We start from the raw sequence: 17,709 nt of genomic DNA, 5'->3' as shown, positions 1-17,709 counted from the left end.
CTCCCAATCTTGTTTTTTGCTGACTGTATAGTGCTTCTCCATCTTTACCTGCAAAGAATATAATCAATCTGATTTCAGTATCGACCATCTGGTGATGTCCATGTATAGAGTCTTCTCTTGTGTTGTTGGAAGAGGGTTTGCTATGACCACTGCATTCTCTTGGCAAATTCTGTTAGCCTTTACCTGCTTCATTTTGTACTCCAAGGGCAAATTTGCCTGTTACTCCAGGTATCTCTTGACTCTTACTTTTGCATTCCAGTCCCCTATAAGGAAAACGACATCTTTTTTGGGTGTTAGTTCTAGAAGGTCTTGTAGGTCTTCATAGAACTGTTCAACTTCAGCTTCTTCAGCATTACTGGTTGGGGCATAGACTTGGATTACTGTGATTTTGAGTGGTTTACCTTGGAAATGAGCAGAGATCATTCAGAGATTGCCTCCTAATACTGCATTTTGGACTCTTTTGTCGACTATGAGGACTATTTGATTTCTTCTAAGGGATTCTTGCCCACAGTAGTAGATATAACGGTCATCTGAGTTAAATTCACCCATTCCAGTCCATTTTAGTTTACTGATTCCTAAAATGTCGATGTTCACTCTTGCCATCTCCTGTTTGGCTAATTCCAATTTGCCTTGATTCATGGACCTAACATTCCAGGTTCCTATGAAATATTGCTCTTGACAGCATCAGACTTTACTTTCATCCCCCTTCACATCCACAACTGGGTGTTGTTTTTGCTTTTCCCCGTTTCTTCATTCTTTCTGGGGTTATTTCTCCACTCTTCTCCAGTAGCATATTGGGCACCTACTGACCTGGGGAGTTCGTCTTTCAGTGTCATACCTTTTTGCCTTTTCATACTGTTCTTGGGGTTCTCAAGGCAAGAATACTGAAGTGGTTTGCCATTCCCTTCTCCACTGGACCACATTTTGTCAGAACTCTCCGCTGTGACCCGTCTGTCTTGGGTGGCCCTACAGGGCATGGCTCATAGTTTCATTGAGCTCGATAGGGCTGTGGTCCATGTGACCAGTTTGGTTAGTTTTCTGTGATTGTGGTTTTCATTCTGTCTGCTCTCTGATGGATAAGGATAAAAGGCTGATGGAAGCTTCCTGATGGGAGAAACTGACTGAGGTGGAAATTGGGTCTAGTTCTGATGGGTGGGGTCCATGTTCAGTAAATCTTTAATTCAATTTTCTGTTGATGGGTGGGGCTGTGTCCCCTCCCTGTTTCTTGACCTGAGGCCAAACTATGGTGGAGGGCATGAAGATGACCTCCTTCAGAAGGTGCTGTGCAGACACTGCTGCACTCAGTGCCCCCAGCCCTGCAGCAGGCCACCACTGATGAACTTTTAGTTATTTGTATACGTGATTTTTGGCTTGAGGTCTTAAAGGTGAACTACTGAAGACTAGGATGAAAGACTTAACACATAAGACAACTCTTCCTTTTGACATTGTTAGAATGATTACTTTTTTCATCATTTGTTCTACTAGTATTAGATAGTATTACTGAATTTACACTAATTAATGAATTCTGTTCATGTGTACAAGAAATAATGTAAGAGTTGAAATGTGGAGAAGTGGATTAAAATTAAAATATGACACTGCTTTTCATTCACTATAACCTTTAAACATTAAAGGCAAAATAAAAATTTCAAAGTTGCTCTCACTGTTGTATTGACCCAATTTATTTTGATAGATAATACAAAAGTATAATTTAATGTAATGCTTGGTACATTGAGATCAAGAAATACTTTTAACTAAAAGAATAAATGGCTTAATAAGGAGAACTGAAAGTCATGAAGTTTTCATTAATTCGATAGGCCTTGTAAACACAGCAGCTAACCTTGCTGCACCATTGCTTCAAGAATTCTGTTGATCTCGCATATTGGAAGACCATAACGAAAACCAAACATTCATGTCCTTAAAATGTTATACAGGAAGGAAAACTTTAAAGTATTTATTTTGTAAGCATTAGTGTGTGTGTGCCTGGTTTTTAAAAAGTATTTTTATTTTTCATTCTGAAAGATGAAGCTAATCTTTTAGGAATTGTCATATTACCTTTTTCTTATAATTTGCTAAGTGGAAGAGTCTTTAAGATTAGGTTTAAGTCTTCTAAGGCCCAATAGGACAGATTAGTTAACATCATGGACTAACATTTGAACTTTAATCCTGATTGTTATAATTTAAGTTTTTGTAGTATTAGCCAATTCTACTATAACTCTCATCAGCAAAGAATCTGAGTTTTGGTGCCATTTATAAACAAAAAAAATTTTTTTTTTTTTTTGGGTTTTCTTGCTTCAACATTGCAATATGCAGAATGAAAGCATTGTGTATACCTTGAGACTTTTTAGATACACATCAAATTAATGTAGCAATTAATTACATTTGGGAAAATGCAAGAAATGTGTACTTTGAAAATTCTGACTTGGGGTAGGCTGACAGTAAAAATAATGAAATAAAGTAAAATACCTCTTGCCAATTCAACAACTATCTGTTTTCAAGATTTTCTGGTTAGTTTTCTTGGTGAAGGCATTTTAAAGATTGCTTTCAACAAATGTCTTCTGTTTACAAAATTCCTTGGAGAAGCTGAGTTAATGTTTCTTAAGCGAGGAAATGGAAGTAAAAGAAAGGTGGTAGCAGGCTGCTGAATAGTCACACTTCTGCGCAGAGTCGAGTCTGCAGGGGCATTAAAGAGCAAGAACTCGAGCTGGACAGATCAGGTTTGAATCCTAGATCCACCGTTTGGTCTCTTATTTAATTTGTATAGATTAAACACAAACCCTATTTTCCTTTGTATTCCTGATAGTTGTCCTCTAGCACTATTCCAGAAAGCTCACTGTCACCATGGGGCTGCAACCTTGATTCTGACCCCATAGTTCTCTGCTCTGATGGATAAAATGGACCCATGGGGACTTCTCTGCATCCTTAGTGGATAAGATTAAGCTCTAGGGATAAAAAGTGTTGGTGAGGTTGTGGAGAAAAAGGACCTTTGTGCACTGTTGGTGAGAATGTAAATTTGTGCTGCTACTATGGAAAACAGTATGAAGGTTTCTTCAAAAATTAAAAATAGAATTATGACATGTGTGCGTGCCTGTGTGTGTGTGTGTGTGTGTGTGTGTGTGTGGTAAATCGCTTCAGTCGTGTCTGACTCTGCCACCCTATGAACTGTAGCCCACCAGCTCCTATGTCCATGGTGTTCTCCAGGCAAGACTACTAGAATGGGTTGCCATGCCTTCCTCCAGGGGAGCTTCCTGAGCCAGGGACTGAATCTGTGGATTGCTGGCACATTCTTGACCTGCTGAGCCATCGGGACTTCCTATACAATATTATATGTCTATTACTCAGTAAAGATGGGGGAAAAAGACTAAACTCTGAGTTATCAATGGATGTTTACTTGACTATAAAAGCAAATGAAATTGCTTCATTTGTTTAAAATGACTGTGAAGACTTCTCGAAGTCCATGCATTTGCTTCCAGTCTTGACTTCATGCAATGCATTTATTTTAGATACTTTTGGAATAATTCATATTCTCAGTCACATGTTCTGAGATATTATACATAGGAACATTACCTAAGGCAATACATTCATGCTTACCAGTCAGGGAAAAACACAATTTTGAAAGAATAAATTTGACTTCTGGGAGACGGACAGGGAAATAGATAATGACCCTTCAGCAGCACTTTTTGCTGAGGATCAATGACAAGACAATAATAACAGTAATGTAGCATTTGTATAACACTTTATAATTTAGAAAAGGCTTTGCAAATAAATATTCTCTTATATTTGAATTTTGAGAAACCCTTGATTTAATAATTAGTTTAATTTCTGTAATCAAAAAGAAAAGGAAAAAAGAGCAACATTAAAGAATTAATTAACTTACCAAATATACAGATACTAGCTGTTAGAATTGGATCTTTACTTTCAATGTTCTAGTGACCAAATGATGTTCATGACTCCAAGTCTAATATTTTTATTGTAAAAAGTTTATATGATAACAACTCATATGTAGTAAAGAAATACTAGCTTATATTCAGTGTTGATTCTAAAATTAAGTATGACAGTTCCTTTACAGAGGTTTTACTAATTGAGTCAAGGAACCAACTCATTGAACTCTCAACTAGGAGATAACTTCTTATCACAATTCTTAGTGTTTCATAGTATCTTCTGTGTGCACATAGAAATTTTATTGGTTTCAACATTTCTTTCTCAACAGGTAGTTAGGAAAAGAAAGTTACCATATTTAGCACAGAAATCATATTGCAGTTTCTTGTATGAAGAATAAAATTCTAAAATTAAAAGCATAATAATAAATTCTCATTGAATTAATTACATTGAATGAAACATATCCAATAATAATCATACTGTATAATCACTAATTAGATAGTTCAAACATCTTCCCTACAAAGTAGTATGAATATTATCTTTATGTTTTAGAATTATATTTCTGGTTAAATGTTTTTATAAAACATTTATAGCTTGCTTCTTATGACTAATTTTAAAAAATTTAGTAGATATTAATTAGTCTGTCTGTCATGATTCTAGAGTCATGCATTATTTCTCTGATAGATATGAAGAAGGATAAAGAAGAGACCCAGGGCTGGTGCACTGGGAAGACCCAGAGGGATCGGATGGGGAGAGAGGCAGGAGAGGGGTCAGGATGGGGAACACATGTAAATTCATGGCTGATTCATGTCAATGTATGGCAAAAACCACTACAATATTGTAAAGTAATTAGCCTCCAACTAATAAAAATAAATGAAAAAAAGAGATTTACACTATAAGATACGTATACATATACAAATGTGTGTGTTTACACTTATGCTAGATGCTGAAAACACACATACACACACATATACATAACCTGGGTAATCCATAAAGTCTCTCAGAATGTACTAATAACCATTTTAAATGGAAATCACTGGGAGCTGAAGGGGAGATATGAAAAAAATACTTGTAGAAATGAACTAGATATGAGATAACAGCTTCCTTAATCTGAAGTAAATGCTACAGCAAAAGGTTCTGGTATTATTCCATTGTTGGCATACTCTTTTAGCTCCAGCAAACTTTTATGATTATGATACCTAACCAAAGAAAGCAGCATATATTTTGTGCACAGGGTTTGGAGTTCAAAGAACTGGTATTTAAGGCCCAGGCACACCATGTAAGTTTAGGAAAATACCTTGACTATTCATTTTAGTTATATGTAGAATGAAACTATTTAATTAGTGATTATAGAGTGTTTGGTAAAATGACATGAAGTAAATCAAAACTGAAAGGTGTACAAAATCATACTTATGACAGTTGATTAGAAAATAGTAAGCGATCACTGCAATTCCCTTGACTTTTTAGAAGGAGCTGTTATTTCAGCTAAATTTGAATGCAATTTAGCTGTATAGTATTTAAGCCTCAAGTAGAAGTGTGCATTTTCTAGATGCAAGACACAAATCATTCTCCTTAATTTTAAAAATAATCTATCCTTTGCTTAAACCCTCAGAGAATTTAACTTCTGTCATCAATTTTCAGAATGAGTAGAGAAAATTTAACTTTCCCTTTCCTTTTATTTTTTAAATTGTGAGAGATTTCAAACTCAGAAAGTAATAATAGTGAATACTCACATCAATGGCTCTGTGCCAGGTTTAGTTACATGTAATGAATCAATAGATTTTCACAGTAATACTTTGAGGCAAATATATCAGCTATCCTCATTTTACAGGTGAAGAAAGCAAAGTTCAAGGTTAAGAAGGTAATAAAGAGCGGAACTGGGATTGGAATGCAGGTCATTTGACTCTGGAAACTGGGTCTTAACCATGTCACAATACTATCTACTTCACAGAAAGAGAAATTAAGCCTCAAAAAATGATAAATGTTAAAACTTGCCATGCTTTTTCCAAATTACTTTCCTTAGGTGGTGGTAAGCAGAACAGAGGTAGTTGGCCTCTTTCCTTGTGCTCCTTTTCAAATTTGTTGCCTCCCACAGAGCATTTGCAAAGATCCAATATTTTTCTTGATGTTGAGTAGTATGAATTCTTTGGATATTTTGATAAATTAGTAACAAATATTTTCTCCCAGTCATTAGGCAGCTTTTTCACTCTGTTTGTGGTTTCCTTCACTGTGCAAAAGCTATTTTGTTTGATGTAGTTCCATTGTTTATTTTTGCTTTTATTTACCTATCCTGAGAGTTCAGTTTACTCACTTAGTTGCATCATTTCTTTGCGATCCCATGGACAGCAGCACTCCAGGCCTCCCTGTCCATCACCAACTCCCAGAGCTTGTTCAAACTCATGGCCGTTGAGTCAGGGATGCCATCCAACCATCTTATCTTCCGTCATCCCCTTCTCTGGCCTTCAATCTTTCCCAACATCAGGGTCTTTTTCAATGAATCAATACTCCGTATCAGGTAACCAAAGTATTGGAGTTTCAGCTTCAGCACCAGTCTTTTCAATGAATATTCAGGACTGATTTCCTTTAGGATTAACTGGTTTGATCTCCTTGCAGTCCAAGGGACTCGCAAGAGTCTTCTCCAACACCACAGTTCAAAAGCATCAATTCTTCGGTGCTCAGCTTTCTTTATAATCTGCTCTCACATCCATATATGACTACTGGAAAACCATAACTTTGACTAGATTGACCTTTGTTGGCAAAGTAATGTCTCTGCTTTTTAATATGCTGCCTAGTTTGGCCATAGCTTTTCTTCCAAGGAGCAAGTGTCTTTAAATTTCATGGCTGCAATCACCATTTGCAGTGTTTTTGAAGCCAGAGAAAAGAAAGTCTCTCTCACTGTCTGCATTGTTCCCCCATTTATTTGCCTTGAAGTGATGGGAACGGATGCCATGATCTCCATTTTCTGAAAGATGAGTTTTAAGCCAACTTTTTCACTCACCTCTTTCACTTTCATCAAGTTCCTCTTCACTTTCTGACATAAGGGTGGTGTCATCTGCATATCTGAGGTTATTGATATTTCTCCTGGCAATCTTGATTTCAGCTTGTGCTTCATTCAGCCTGGCATTTCTCATGGTGCACTCTGCATATAAATTAAATAAGCAGGGTGTCAACATACAGCCTTGACATACCCTTTTCCCAGTTTGGAACCAGTCTGTTGTTCCATGTCTGGTGCTAACTGTTGCTTCTTAACTTGCATACAGATTTCACAGGAGGCAGGTATGGTGGTCTGGTATTCCCATCTCTTGAAGAATTTTCCAGTTTGTTGTGGTCCACACAGTCAAAGGCTTTGGCATAATCAATAAAGTAGAAGTAGATGTTTTTCTGGAATTCTCTTGCTTTTTTTATGATCCTCAGTTGGATCATAACAACATCAGTCTGTTGGCAATTTGGCCTCTGGTTCCTCTGCTTTTTCTAAATCCATCCTGAACATCTGGACGTTCTCGGCTCACGTACTGTTGAAGCCCCTCTTGGAGAATTTTGATTATTACTTTGCTGGCATGTAATATGGTGCAATTGTGCGGTAGTTTGGCATTGCCTTTCTTTGAGATTGGAATAAAAACCGACATTTTCCAGTCCTGTAGCCACTGCTGAGTTTTCCAGATTTGGTGGCATATAGAGTGCAGCACTTTCACAGCATCACTTTTTAGGGTTTGAAATAGATCAGCTTGAATTCCATCCTCTCCACCAGCTTTGTTCTTAATGATGCTTCTTAAGGCCCACTTCACTTCAAACTCCAGGCTGTCTGCCTCTAGGTGAGTGATCACACCATCGTGATTATCTGGGTCATGAAGATCTTTCTTATATAGTTTTTCTGTTTATTCTTGCCACCTTTTCTTAATATCTTCTGTTTCTGTTAGGTCCATACCATTTCTGTCCTTTATTGTGCCCATCTTTGCATGAAATGTTCCCTTGGTATCTCTAATTTTCTTGAAGAGATCTCTAGTCTTTCCCATCCTGTTGTTTTCCTCTATTTCTTTGCATTGATCACTGAGGAAGGCTGTCTTATCTCTCCTTGCTATTCTTTGGAACTCTGCATTCAAATGGGTATATCTTTCCTTTTCTCCTTTTCCTGTCACTTCTCTTCTTTTCTCAACTATTTGTAAGGCCTTGTCAGACAACCATTTTGCCTTTTGGCATTCCTTTTTCTTGGGAATGGTCTCGATCACTGCCTCCTGTACAATGTCACAAATCTTTGTCCATAGTTTTTCAGGCACTGTATCAGATCTAATCCCTTAAATCTTTTGTCACTCCCACTGTATAATATAAGGGATTTGATTTAGGTCATTTTGACATTTGATTTAGGTCTTCCTGAGAAGACATATCCAAGAAATATTAGTAAGACCAATGTCAAAGGCTGTACTGTTTATATTTTCTTCTAGAAGTTTTAGAGCATCAGGTCTTACAGTTACTCTCTTGAGAGCTCCTTGGACTGCAAGGAGATCAAACCAGTCAGCTCTAAAGGAAATCAATTCTGAATATTCATTGGAAGGACTGATGTTGAAGCTGAGGCTCCATACTTTGGCAACCTGATGTGAAGAGCTGACTCATTGGAAAAGACTCTGATGGTGGGAAAGATTGAAGACAGCAGAGGATGAGATGGTTAGATAGCATCACCAACTCACTGGACATGAATCTGAGCAAACTCTGGGAGATAGAGAAGGACAGGGAAACCTGATGTGCAGCAGTCTGTGGTGTCACAAAGAGTTGGACGCCACTTAGCGACTGAACAACAACTACAGTTAAGTCTTTAATCCATTTTGAGGTGGCTTTTGTTGTTGTTGTATACAGTGTGAGAAAGTAGTCTGGTTTCATTCTTTTGCATTCTTTCCAGTTTTCCAAAACCATTTATTGAAAATGCTGTCTTTTTCTCATTGTATATAACCTTGCCACCTCAGTTATAGATTAACTTTCCATATAAACTTGGCTATATTTCTATACTCTATTTCTGTTCCATTGATCTATGTATCTTTTCTTTAATGCACTTTTATGCTGCTATGATTACTGTAGCTTTGTAATATAGTTTGAAATCATAGAGCATGGTATCACTAATTTTGTTCTTCTTTCTCAAGATTGCTTTGCTCTGGGGTCCTTTGTGGTTCCATACAAATGTTAGGATTATTTGTTCTAGTTCTGTGAAAATGCCATGGGTACTTTGATAGGAGTTGCACTGAATCTGTAGATTACTTTGAGTAGTACGGTTATTTTAATGATATTAATTTCTCTTAATTCATGGCCATGGTATGTCTTGCCATTTGTTTATGTCATCTCCAATTTCTTTCAGCAAAGTTTTATGCTTTTCAGAGTTAAACTCTAACATGCTTAGTTAGGTTTATCCCTAGGTATTTATTCTTTTTAATGCAGTTGTAAATGAGATTGTTTTGTTTATTTTTTTAAATAGTTTGTTAGTAGTGCAACAGACTTCTGTATATTAATTTTGAATCTTGAAATTTCCCTGATTTCATTTTTAGGCTCTAACAGATTTTTGGTAGCAGCTTTAGAATTTTCATATATATTATCATGTCATCCGCAAACAATGACCCTTTATGTTTTTTCTTTTTAATTTAGATACCTTCTTTTTCTTTCTTGACTGTTGTGACTTAGACTTCCAATACTATGCTGCATAAAAGTGGCAAGAGTGGACATCTTTGTCCTTAGTCTTAAAGGAAATGCTTTCAATTTTTTCACCACTAAATATGATTTGGGCTGTGACTTTGTCACAGCCTTCTATATCCGCTATGTTGAGAGGTTATCTCATAAATGAATGCTGAATTTTGTCAAAAGCTTTTTCTGCAACTATTGAGATGGTATATTTTATTCATTAAGTTGTTAATGTGGGGAGTCACACTGTTTGATTTGTAGATATTAAACTATCCTTGTATCCCTGGGATAAATCCCATGTCATGTGATTCTTTGAAACTACTGTTTAATTGTTTTGCTAATATTTTGTTGAGGATTTTTGAATCTATGCTCATCAGTGATATTGGCTTATAATTTTCTTTTTCAAATAGTCTTTGTCTAGTTTTGGTATTAGGGTAATTCTACCTTCAAATTTTTAAAACCATTTGAGAAGAACAAGTGTTTTCTTTAAAAGTTTAGTAAAATTCACTTGTGAGTTTGTCTCATCCTGGATTTTTGTGTGGTGGGATTTTTTTTTTTTTTTTTTTTTTACTGACTCAAATACATTATCAGTAATTGGTCTGTTCATATTTTCTATTTCTCCTTCATTCAGTCTTGGGAGATTGCATTTCTAGAAATGTATCCATTCCTTCCAAGTTTTCCATTTTATTGGTGTATAACTCTTCATAGCAATCTCATGATCCTTTGTATTTCAGTGGTGTCAGCTTCATTTCTGATTTTCTTAATTTGTACCTTCCTTTTTTCTTCATGAGTATGGTTAAAAGTTGACCAATTTTGTTATCTTTCCAAAGAATGACATCTTAGTTTCATTGATGTTTTCTACTTTAATTTTAGTCTTTATTTTATTTATATGTGCTTTGATATTCATTGTTTGTTTCCTTCTACTAACTTCTGGTTTGTTTGTTTTTTTTTACAGTTCATTTAGCTATAAGGTTTAGATTGTTTCTTTAAGATTGTGTTGTTTCTTGATGTAAGCTTATTGCTATGATCTTCTGTCTTAAAACAGTTTTGCTGCATTCCATAGATTTTGGAACGTTGTGTTTCCATTTTCATAGCTTTGGGTATTTTAAAATTTCCTCTTTAGTTTCTTCAGTGACCATTTTGGTTGTATAGAAGGATGTTGAGTAGCCTCCAAATGTTTGTGGTTTTTACACATTTTTTTTAATGTAGATAATTTCTCATTTCATACTTTGTGGTTGGAAAAGATTTTTAATATGATTTCAACCTTCTTAAATGTATTGATACTTCTTTTGTGATCTAGTGTGAGATCTATGCTGAAGAATAGCCTATGTGCACTTGAAAGTATCTTCTGCTAGTTTTGGTGAAATATTTTGTATATAATCTATTAATTTCATATGGGTTAATGTGCTATTTAAGGTTAGTGTTTCCTTAACTGATTTTTTGTCTGAGTGACCTGTCCTTTATTGTATTACTGTAAATTTCTCCCTTTATATTTGTTGATATTTGTTTTATGTATTTAGGTGTGTCTATGATGGGAACATCTATAATTGTTACATCTTCCTGCTAAAACTTGATCTCTATTATTATGTAATGCCTTTCTTTGTCTCTTGATACAAGGTTATAAAGTTTGTTTTATCTAAGTATTGCTGTCTTAGCTTTTTCATTTCCATTTTCATGGAACATATTTTTGTATCTCCTCACTTTCAGTGTGCGTGTGTCTTTAGATCAGCTATTCGTATGTGTATATATATATATTATTCTCTTTTATAAAAAGGCCATTCAGCTACCCTACATCTTCTGATTGGAGCATTTAATACATTTACATCTAAATTAATTCGTGATAGGTATGTACTATGGCCATGTTTTTGGTTTTGTACTTCTCTTTTGTTCCATTCATCTTCTTTACTTTTGCTTTCTATGCTTGTAATTTGTTGATTATTCTTTATTTTTATATTTGTTATATATTTTAAGTTGATGATCTCTTCATTTTAAATACATTCGAATCACTCTACATTTTTATATCTTTCCGTTTTGTGTATTCCTTAACTACTTTTCATAAACATTGATGATTATATTACCCTCCCACTGGTTTTATAAGTGACTGATCTGTTAACTTAACTATATATTTTTATTTACTAAGGTGATTTTTTCCCTTCATACTTTTTATGTTTGTAATTGTGATCTTTTTTTGTCTGCTTAGAGAAGTTCCTCTAACATTTCTTTTAAAATTGGTATACAGGTGATAAATTCTTTTACATTTTGGCTGTCTGTGAAACTTTTTCTCCTCTTCCAATATGAATGTTAAATATGCCTGGTAGAGTATTCCTGATCATAGAGTTTTTCTGTTTCATTGCTTTCAGTATATTACACTATATCCTTCTGGTCTGCGGTTTCACCTGAAAATCCAGTTGATGTTCTTATGAGAGTTCCTTTGTGTTTCTTTTAAGATTCTTTTTCCTTGCTCCCTTTAAGACTTTCTTTTTCTTTTTAATTTTTGCCATATTTGTTATAATGTGTCTTGGCGTGGACTTCTTTGGGCTCATCTTGTTTGGAACTCTCTGCTTCCTAGATCTGACTTGAACCCCTTGCTTCTTTTGGAGAGCTTTTGCAGTTTTTATTATTCTTCTGTTTGTGCATTGCCTACCCCGGGGTATGGGTCTTAATTATACTGTGCCTCTATCCCACCTACTTATTCTGTTTCCTTTGCCATATCTTTATTTGTAGAAAATCTTTTACTGGAATAAAAGTTACTCTTATAGCTAGTTGCTCTATTAAGTAATGTAACTTTGTTTTTTGTTTTTGTTTTGGGTGTTTTGTGGGAAGGAGTAAGCATTTGGAATTTTGGTGTGTCTGTGGGAGGAACTGAATTTAGTGTCTTCCTACTCTATCATATTGACCACTTCCTCTCTTCATGTATGGTTTTAACTAGCATTTACTTACTAAATATTAGAGAACAATCTGAATTTAAATGTGCAATAGTCCATAATATCAACACACTGACAGTCTAGAGGCTGAATTTATGGAAAAACAAGCAGTTGTTGATTAGATACTTTTTTATCTGGAGAAACAATGGTAACTAGCTTAAGCATGGTCCCTTTCTTCATGGAATTTACATTCTATCGAAAGATTCAGGCAGTGAATGTGTATATAAATAAAGCAAATAATTACAGACTGTGATAATTTCCAAAGGGGAAATGATATTGTACTGTTAAAGAAATAAAAAGGCAGGTATTTTAGATGTAGCCAAGGCATGGTACTGTGTCCTGTAAGACATGGACTCAAATATGTAAAAGATAGAGGGTACTGGTTTTTTTGTTTTATCAGTTTGGTAAACATTAAAAGATGTTTTGCAGAGGGGCCTCAACAGACAAACAGATATTCTTATGTTTTCCTGAAGTGAATGCTACTATCCTTTGGAGATATTTGAAAATATCTATTAATTCACCCATCCCATTTTTGAGAAGCTATTCTGTAGGACCTTATTAAAAATCTGCTTTTTAAGTTATAATTAACATAAAATATATTATTTTCGGGTATGCAACATAATGATTCAATTTATTTCAGTTCAGTTCAATCACTCAGTCATGTCCAACTCTTTGTGACCCCATGGACTGCTTTACGCCAGACTTCCCTGTCCATCACCAACACCCAGAGCTTGTTCAAACTCATGTCCATTGAGTTGGTGATGCCATCCAACCATCTTATCCTCTGTCGTCCCCTTCTCCTCCTGCCTCTAATCTCTCCCAGCATCAGGGTCTTTTTCAATGAGTCAGTTCTTTGCATCAGGTCGGCCAAAGTATTGGAGCTTCAGCTTCAGCATCAGTCCTTCCAATGAATATTCAGGACTGATTTCCTTTAAGATTTCCTTTAGGATCAATTTATTTACACATTTTAAAATGATAGCCACAATAAAGTTCAGTTACAGTCCATCATCATACAAAGTTGTTACAGTAGACTATATTCCTATATGTACATTACATCTTCATGACTTTTATTTTATAGATGGGAATTTGTATCCCTTAATCCTCTTTACCTATTTCACCCATCCTTCTCTCCTCTGACAACCACCAGTTTATTCTCTGTATATATCAGTCTTTTTTTCCATTTTGTTCTGTTTATTCATTTGTTTTGTTTTTTTAAACACCACATATAAGTGAAACCATACACTGTTTTTCTAGTATACTCCTTAGTACCCAGATCTATCTCTCTTGCCTCAAAGGCAAGATTTTATTCTTTTTTATACTGGAATAATTGTCTATTGTCCATATTACATAATATGGTCATATTACATAATTGTCCATACATACATATACCATTGTGGTATATGTATATATATATATAGCTATCACACCTTCCTTATCAATTTATCCATTGATGGATACTTAAGTTACTTCAGTATTTTGATTATCATAAATAATTCTGCAGTGACTATAAGGATATATATATTAAATATATATGATATTGAATGCATATATATTCAAATTAGTGGAGTTTTTGTTTTCTTCAGGTGAATTCCCCAAAGTGGAATTGCTGGATCATATATAATCTATCTTAAGTTTTTTGAGGCATCTTCATACTGTTTCCATAAGGTTTGCATCTATTTATAATTGCGCTAGCACATACTAGGATTTCCTTTTCTCCAAAGCCTCTTCAGCAGTTGCTTTATGCCTTTTTGATAAAAGTCATTCTGACGGTTATGGGACGGTATCTCGTTGCGGTTTTGATGTGTGTTTCCCTGATGACTAGTGATGTTGAGCACTGTTTCATGTGCTTAATGACCACTTATATGTCTTCTCTGGTGGCTATTCAGATCCTCTGCCCATCTTCAATTGTTTTCTTTATATTACGTTTATGTATTTCTTTGTATTTTTGGATATCAATCTCTTATCAGAGATATCATTTACAAATAACTTCTTCCATTCTGTGGGTCACCTTTTCATTTTGCCCTTGACTTCCTCTGCTGTGAAAAGCTTTTAGCCTGATGTAGTCCTATTAGTTTATTTTTGCTTTTTGTTGTCCTTGCATGAGGAGACAAATTTTTAAAATGTTGCTAAGATTGATGTCAAAGAGGTTACTGCTTGTATTTTCTTCTAGGAGATTAATGGTCTCATTTAAATATTTAATTCATTTTTAGTTTATGTTTGTATATGATATGATAAAGTGGTCCATTTTTATTCTTTGCATGTAGCTGTCCAGTTATCTCACAACATATATTAAACAGGCTGTTTTTACCTCATGGTATATGATTGTTTTCATCAATGTAGATTAATTGATCATATGAGCATAGGTTCATTTCTGGATTTTCTATTCTGTTTCATTTGTCATCTGTCTGTTTGTGTCAATACCATATTGTTTTGTTTTGTTTTTTTTATCACGGAAACTCAATTTTAATGTGATTACTGCACATCTGCAGTATTGGAGTAATCCTTTTATGAGTGGAACTAGAAGAAACAGTGACAAAACCAAACTGGCGTTTGATGTGAATCCACAGGAGTTTAAGCTTCAAATCCAGCCACGAAGTTTGTTACAATCTCTTTCAGCTTTGCATTTGTCTCTTCTGAGATCTTTCCATCAGTCCTGATTTTGCCCAACAGGGCTTGACGTTGGCTGATAACATGAGGCAAGAAAGCATTATCAAATTTTGAGATCTTGCTGGGCTCCAACTTGTCAAGAAAGCCCCTGACACCTGCATAGATAACAGCCACGTGCTCTTCAGTAGCCATGGGAGAATACTGTGCTTGCTTCAGCAGCTCAGTCAAACGCACACCACGACTCAAGAGCTGTTGAGTGGCAGCATCAAGGTCAGAATTGAACTGGGCAAGAGCAGCATCCTCACGATTCTGAGCCAGCTCGTTTCATGGCACCTGCCACCTGTTTCATGGCCCTGGTTTGGGCAGCAGATCCGACACAGGACACAGACAAACCAACATTAATGGCAGGGCAGATACCTTTGTAGAACAATTCTGTTTCCAAGAAGATCTGTCTGTCAGTGATGGAAATGTTTGTTGGGATGTAAGCAGACACATCACCAGCTTGTGTTTCTATGACTGGTAGAGCAGTTAAAGAGACACCATTAAAAGCATCATTCATTTTAGCTGCTCTCTCCAGTATATGGGAGTGAAGGTAGACCACATCATGAGGATAGGCCTCACGACTCGGGGGCAGCAGAGCAGCATAGATATCTGACGATAAGCAACTGTGTGTGGATAAGTCATCATAAATAATCAAAGCATGTTTGCCATTATCCCTAAAATATTCTCCCATTGAACATCCAGAGTAAGGAGCCAGGTACTAAAGTCGAATAGCATCTGAAGCAGTAGCTGAAACCACAATGGTGTACTTCATGGTATCTGCATCTGTAAATCTCTTCACCAGCTGGGCAGCAGTGGATCTCTTTGGACAAATAGCAACATGGATACAGTACAGCTTCTTCTTTTCATCAGTTCCATCACTGAATCATTTCTGGTTAATGACGTTTCTGGCAATTGATGTTTTGCCAACCTGTCAGTCACCAATAACCAGATTACACTGACCACAACCAATCGTCACCAAGCTATCCACAGCCTTAATGCCAGTTTGCATTGGTTCCGACACAGAGATTCGAGGAATGATTCCAGGGGATTTCAAGCCACTCGTCTTCGGGCCTTGGAACCAATTGGACACTTTGCATCAATGGCATTACCAAAGGCATCAACTACACGACCCAGCAGCTTCTCACTGACTGGAACATCTACAATAGCCCCAGTTCTCTTCACAATATCTCCTTCCTTAATTAGTTTATCATTTCCAAACATGACAACACCAACATTGTCAGGCTCCAAGTTCAGAGACATGCCTTTTAAACCTGAAGAAAATTCTACCATTTCTTCTGCATGAGCATTTCTTACCCCAAGTACCTGGGCAATATAATCACCAATATTTAAAACATGGCCAGTCTCTTCAAGGTTAACAGAGGTATCAGCTCCAAGAATATGTTCTTCGAGAACAGAGGACACCTCAGCAATGCCAGTCTTCTGAAGACAAGAGTTAGAGGCATGGAGGTTTCTTGCAGCAATGAAGGATGATCCCAAAGCATTTTTGGAGACCAGCCCAGCTCGCAGAGGGAGGGCGTGGGTATGGCCGTGGCGATGCGCACGGACGGCATCTTTGCAGCTCCTCTTCAGGTGCTTCCTCTGCAGCCGCAGCCTCGAGATGCACTGACCACCCTATTGTTTTGATGACTGTGGCTTTGTAGTATAATTTGAAGTCAGGGAATGTGATATCTTTTTCTTATTGTTCTTTCTCAAGACGCTTTGTATATTCGGTGATTCTATTACAAACTTTGGGATTGTTTGTTCTAGTTCTATGAAGAATGTCATGAGTATTTTGATAGATGTTGGATTGAATCTGTAGTCTGTTTTGGGTAGTAGGGCCGCTTTAATAGTATTAATTCTTACAACTCAAGAACATGGGATATCTATTTATTTGTGTCATACAATTGATTCATTCAAAATGGGAAAGGGGTACGACAAGGCTGCTTATTTAATTTCTATGTAGAGTACATCATGTGAAATGCCAGACTGGATGAATCATAAGTTGGAATCAAGATTGCTGGGAGAAATATCAATAACCTCAGATATGCAGATGATACCACTATAATGGCAGAAAGTAAAGAGGAACTTAAGAGCCTCTTGATGAGGGTGAAAAATGAGAGTAAAAAAGCTAGCGTAAAACTCACTATTACGAAAAAGCAGATCATGGTATCTGGTCCCATCGTTTCACGGCAAATAGAGGGGGAAAAGTGGAAGCAGTGACAGATTTTCTTTTCTTAGTCTCCAAAATCACTGTGGACAGTGGCTGCAACCATGAAATTAAAAGACATTTGCTCCTTGGAAGGAAAGCTATGACAAACCTAGATAGCATATTAGAGCAGAGACATCACTTTGCCAACAAAGGTGCACATAGTCAAAGGCATAGTTTTTTTAGTAGCCATGTATGGGAATGAGAGTTGGACCATAAAGAAGGCTGAGCACCAAAGAATCGATGCTTTTGAATTGTGGTGCTGGAGAAGACTCTTGAGCATCCACTGGACTGTAAGGAGATCAAACCAGTCAATCCTAAAGGAGATCAGCCCTGGAATATTCATTGGAAGGACTGATGCTGAAGCTGAAGCTCCAATACTTTGGCCACCTGATG

The 17,709-nt window shown here is 36.2% G+C and overlaps 1 pseudogene across 1 annotated transcript; it reads right to left on the bottom strand.

Moving 5' to 3' along the window:
* Positions 1 to 14,906: 14,906 nt before the first annotated feature.
* On the bottom strand, positions 14,907 to 16,678 carry LOC122683306 (annotated as a pseudogene). The gene has a single exon (XR_006337679.1). The product of XR_006337679.1 is annotated as an ATP synthase subunit alpha, mitochondrial-like (transcript).
* Positions 16,679 to 17,709: the final 1,031 nt, after the last annotated feature.

Source organism: Cervus elaphus, chromosome 3 (genome assembly GCF_910594005.1).
Source record: "Cervus elaphus chromosome 3, mCerEla1.1, whole genome shotgun sequence".
Taxonomy (NCBI): Eukaryota; Metazoa; Chordata; class Mammalia; order Artiodactyla; family Cervidae; genus Cervus; species Cervus elaphus.
The sequence above is the reverse complement of the archived record's forward strand: the minus strand, read 5'-3'. Positions and strand labels throughout refer to the sequence as shown.